Here is a 6,000-nt window from a genome sequence, read left to right as displayed (position 1 = left end):
GGCATACGGTTAATGGCTCCTTCCTAAATCCTGACTGTCCAGCAGTAAGGAGGCTGTGGACACAGCCTCCGTGAATTTAGTCAAGCACACGCCTTCTCTTTACAGCACTAATAAATAACTCTTACCCTTTGGGACAGGACTGGAGGCACACAATGGAGAAATGTCCTGGCAGGCTAGAAAAGGACATCTAAAGAAAAGTGAGTTTTGGCTCAAGGTGGTTGTTCCTCACAGCTGTGGTACCTTCCCTGATGCTGGGCAATCCTAGCCCACATTAACTCTGGTTAGAAAATAGATTTTGCCAGATAGTGGTCAAATTTATACTGAAAGGGATGGAAAACACTTCTTCTGTTGCATGAAGAACATGCAAACAGCCTTTAATTATGGAACATTACAAAACTACACTGATCCAAGACCCTCATTATTTTTTTTCTCCAACAGTTATTTGCCTCCTCCTACGTGAACCACCCCCACCTCTCGGCAGCTCCTACTTCAAGCTCTTTGCAACATCTCAAGAAATTCAAATGCCTGCTCTTAGAGGAAAATAGTTTCTAATTAAACATAGAGTGTGGGTGTGAATGAAGCTGGGCCCACTCGTGCCTCGCTGAAATCAACAGAAAAATGTTTTTATTTTTTACCATGAGCATCAGCAAAGACAGGGGTGATGGGTCATTGCTCCCAGGCACAGTCTTGAGGAAACACAGGGTCACTGGTACCAACAACTAATGTGGATTTTCGTTAGGTTTGGGAAAAAAGTCTGAAGCTTCCTAAATTTCAGACTTAGGGTGAAGTCTTGGCTGGAAACGTGTACGCTAGAGATTGGAGCATGCCCAGTGGGCAACAGCAAGCCAAGAAGATGGAGTGGTCATGTAAACATTAGCTACTTATAGGTGCCAACATCAGAGAAGATCATCTTACAAACCTTCCTCTGCACCACATCAGAGCACGATTTTGTGAGTTTTGAACCAAAATTAAGTATTTGGGAAATGTTACTCGTCCTTTTCATGGCACAATAAGGTATTTTGCAGACTCAAAAATCTACTTACATAATTTTCAAATATATTCTTTCTTATATTCTATTAATCTGAGGTCTAAGTTTAAAAGAAAATATTCTAGCTCATAATTTATCTCTTTCTACTATAATTCATCCACAGAAACATCCAAAAAGTAGAAGAAAGTGTTGGAGGTGCAGACAAACACAAATCTTGCCAGCATCACAACACAATACAGAAAAACAAAGACAGACCATGGTTTTTGTTCATCTAGGTGGCAGTCCTATCAGGCTAGAGTAGCTGTAGATGGTGTTCAGGCTCTGGATGATTTAGTCTCCACTTCCTCAGTTCCTCCTTAATGTTCCTCTACACACTTACACAGCTGTGTAGTGTGCACAGCTGCTCCTCGACTCCCACAACTGCATTTTGACCAGTGTGGTTGTGGTTTCCATTTGGTAGTGACTCCACAGAAAATACCCACTTGGAAAACTGGAGAGGAAAAGATAAGAAGCTGAAAGTTTTTCCTGACACCAGTAGGACCCCCGTAGTTTGTTTGAGATAATTTAGTTTACAGCAGCACAATGGATCCTGGTGGTGTTAGAAGGGAGGTTCTGCCTCTACTCCAGAAAACGCTCCTGCACTGTGTGCAAGAAAAGCTGAGTGTGCTGAAGGATTATAGCACCTCATATTCCATTTAAATTCTCAGTTATGAACACTCCAGTTATTTTTGCAACAGTAGCTGGTAAAGTTAGGGCCTGTGTGAAGTAGGAAGAAATGAGAAATTGATTTTATTTCAGTAACACAAAATTACATTTTCCTTGTAGAGCTACTCAGACTCTCAGGAAAAAAAGAAAAAAATCAGTAGCTGATCTCCAGAGGTCCATCCAGCCCTATATGCTCATCAAAGTTCATATTCCTGCAGCTAATGATATATTTTCCTTCAGACCTTAGCTTGTCTGGAGATGGGAAGAAGAGATCTGTTTTTTTCATTTTGATGAGGCTAGCACTTTTCAAAGTTCACCTATGCATAATCTTGGCAGGGAGACGTGCATCTAGCTGATTTAGAAGACACATTTGTGTCAAAATCCATCTCTCCTGATTTTCACTGAAGTGCTTCAATATGCTATGGTACTTCACAAGATTGAAATAAATGCATTTCATACCTCTCATTTCCCCCAGCTCCCACCTTCCCTATAACTATGTTTCCATTCCTTTTTAGCAGAAATACCTGAGGCTGCTTTTGTTTTTCTTAACATCAGATTCAAACTCAGGGTGATTTGAAGACTTCTCTCTTGGACTTGTTTCCCCACAAGTCATAGTTCATCAGCATGGCAGCATCTCTTCTCCTGCATAAGAGTGGCTCCAGGGCTTTTCAGGTGCTGAGTTTGCCAGCAGAAGAGAGCAGTGCCAACACTATCATCCCTTGCATTGATTATACTTCCTCCACCACCGCCCCCCCCTCCCCCAAAATGTAAACATGTCACAATGCTTGCTCTCATTTAAGGCTCAGATGGGCTTTCTGGGGGGGAAAAAAGTGTTTTCTCTTGTCTGTAACAGACACCATGGCAAGATTTTTGAATTTGCACAGGATATATTTATACCCTTTAAAAATCCTGCAAAAGACTAATCACCTTCAGGAACACCCTGAAACTGTGGCTCCAGCTGTTTTAACTTCCTACTCAGCCTCTTGGAGGAGTGATTAAAGCCAAAGTTTGAAAGATTTTGATGCAAGGCTTAAAGGTATTCCCACCCTCAGCTGCATCCCAGCAAGCATTATTTTTCTTGCAGGGAAGGCAGGAGACCAAGCTGTGTGATCACCTTCTAGCCACCCTGGTTCACAGTCTTACTGGGATGCAGAGCAGTGATCAGTGGTTTCACACTGTGTTTTCAGGGTCTGAAATGTCACAACATTTTCTTTCCCCACCCCTGGGAGAGGGGCACAGTAGGGGCAGAGAAACAGAAGGTGCTGAAGGGGAATCTGCTACAGGTTCTGGTAAAACATTGGGCGGAAAGCACAAGCCATGAACTGCAGGTTCTTATTCTACTAAACATGGAAACCCTTCTCCTTTCTGACCCCTGTGCAGCACAAGGGGACCTCCAGAAGGACTCAGTGTTGGGGGCAAAGCATCCTCCAACCCCAGGTTCTCAGCAGCCACCCCTGCAGTTGTCAGTGAACTGGGCCCCATTACCTCTGCTCAGGTTGCATTTCATATTGACTGCTCAAACACCACAGGATGTAATGTTAAGGACTTTCATACTTCTTATTAGAATGAGCTGAAGGACACAAGTGGAATACAATATGTATTGTTTTGACCTGAAGGATGTTTTTAATGTGTGTAAGGGTGAGCCTTTACATACAGCACAGAAATGCTATAATGATATATGGAAAAGGACAAAGATACTGATAGCAGAGGACAAAAATTTTTCTGTTAACTGAGCAGCATTATTCCTCAGACTTATTTAAAACTGAACCAGTTCCATCTGGCTTTAAGAATCCCCCAATACTATGTTTCTGTATCATGACAGGAAAGATTTGCTGTGCCCCTGGGATAGTAGCTGGACTCCTACAGATGTCATGCAGGAAAGCAGAATAATGAGTGCAATGGGAAGAGCAAGAGAGAGAAAAAGAACAGAGGATTCTCCAGTCCTTGCTGTTTTTTTAAACCTAAATTCGAATTTTACTTATGTAAAGGCATGGCACAGATCTTGTTTCACCTTGGATTGCTGTGACCTTGTCACAGCAGAATGCCTGGCTTTGTCTATTTGCTGTGTTCCATCAGTAAAGGACATAACGAGTATCAGAAATCCTAGGGGATTGAACTTGGGGGTCTGGAGGTTGAAATACCAGAATAATCTTGCCAGTTGAAGAGTTTCAAATGATGACTAGAGCTGCTGAATTCTTATTCAGCTTGAACTTCAAGGGGATGCCTACTGGCTTGCCACGCTAGCACCAGCCTTGTAGGGTTACAGGCGCGCTGCATGGAAACCAGCTCCCCATCCCGGTCCCCATATGTCTGAGCTGCTCCCAACCCAAGATACAATCTGTCATGCTGATCTGAGAGGAGAAATTTGCCCTCTCAAATTTGCACAGAAGATATGACTTTGTCCTTCAGTAGAAGAAAATTCTTTCCTTTCTGAAGACAGTTGAATTTCCTCAAAAAATGCAGAGATCTGGGATTGGGATGTTTCAGAGCCTGAGTAATACAAGATCTCCCATGCAATAGCCCATCCAGGCCCCTCAGGAGGTTTTGAGGAGCACAGGCTTTCTGTCAATGCTAGACCATAAAAAACCACACAGTGCATTTCTGAAGAATATGAGGTTTCTTTGGCCCTGCAGTGAATTTAATGTGGAAGGGCCTAGGGAAGGGAAAAAAATTACTAAATGGGGGAAGCTTGCCAGCTGTGAGAGTTCTACCTGCAGATGCTTGAGTGACCCTCAGATGAGCTGGATTTCCTGAAAGAAAAGAAGGGCATGGAGGCAGAGAGGCTGTAAGGAACCATCAGAGGAACAGGGCTAGTCCCTGTGTGTGCTCCAGTATCCCAAGGAAACACAAGGACATCTTTCACCAGGATGCAGTGCTATGTCTCCTTATTTCTCATTCTAGCAAAAGTTTTGGCATGTGAGTAAAATGATTGATGGCCTACAGTGCTCAAAATTTTGGTCTGATAAAAAAGCCGAAATGATACAGTGGTGATTTGATGTGAAGTAGCATAAAACAGAGACAAGCCATGCTCATTGTCCTTTACACAAAACTCCTTTTTTCACTGCCCTGATTTTCCCAGAGGATTGAAGCACACACGAATGCCTTGTCACACACATACGTCCTCGTCATTATACCCCCCCTGCCAAGGGTCAGCTTTGCAAGAGAATTTTCACCCTTCCACATAGCTGTCCAGTGCAAAACTGCTCTATCACATATGGTCCTCCACTTAAGCCTTCTGGGACTAAAGCTATTCATAGGTTTTCCACTGAAATGATGGAGAGGAATGAAATTCAGTTCTGGCATAGGGTCTCTTTTGGCATTAGTCCCTCCCAGTTGGTAACTTCCTGCTCTTGCTTTTCCCCTTTCTATGGGGGAAAAATAGCCCAAATAATCTACACAGAAGTTTAGCTGTTGAGTGAAATTTCACAGCTTTTTATGGGTTTCACAGAATGACTCAAAGAGCCTATTAATTTGCTTTTCAGATTTTTTAGGTTTAAAAAAGAAATGTCTAGCAAGTCCTAAAATCCTTCTACAGAGCCCGGCTGGTTATGTTCCTCTTGGAGGCAAGTCTTTTTGTTCCTCTCCTCGGCTAGAAACCCACCACCTCCACCATCTTAATTTAGATTTTACTTCTAACAGGAGCAATGTGAGTTGCACCACAGCTTCCTCAAGGGACTGCATGCTGGTCCCCATGAAAAGCAGCACAGAGTGAAATCTCCAGGACTCAGGATGAGCTTTATGCTGCATCGAATGGAGATGTGCTCTCTCCCATGCAAAGACCCCTTAGGCCTCTCAATTTCCTTGGTTCAAGCTCAGGACCAGCACAGCTTTATTTTAACTTAGACTTCCCTGTGAAAACTAGACTAAGCAAATGCAGAAGGTCCCTCCAGTCCTGGAATTAACTTAATTTTACTTTGGTGAGAGAAGTTTGGGGGAAAAACCCAGTCTGAGAGTCTCTGAAAAATGTTGATTAAATGCAACTTGGCAACAAACCATCATGGAGCATCTCTTGCCAAACATGATCTGGTACTTGCAACTTCCACTGAATTTCATTCCTATTGTAGCTGAACTTGGGGGAAATGACAGGGGAAGGATATTAATATATTAGGGGCTGAGAGAGAGCTGTTTTTCAAGTGAGACAGGAGCAATGAGTGTTTCAAGCCCCTCATACTTCAGTGAAATCCAATTTTCTGTCACAAATGTTGCACTGAAGAAAGAATGCACTTGGAAGTCAGAACCTGGGATGCTAAGCAGCATCTATAAAATGCCTAGGAGATGAATACTTCCTGTGCCCCTGTTGCTTGCAA

Source organism: Agelaius tricolor, unplaced genomic scaffold (genome assembly GCF_023055355.1).
Source record: "Agelaius tricolor isolate 1412-34295 unplaced genomic scaffold, bAgeTri1.0.p SCAF_8, whole genome shotgun sequence".
In the NCBI taxonomy this organism is placed as follows: domain Eukaryota; kingdom Metazoa; phylum Chordata; class Aves; order Passeriformes; family Icteridae; genus Agelaius; species Agelaius tricolor.
Note: the sequence above shows the minus strand (reverse complement) of the source record.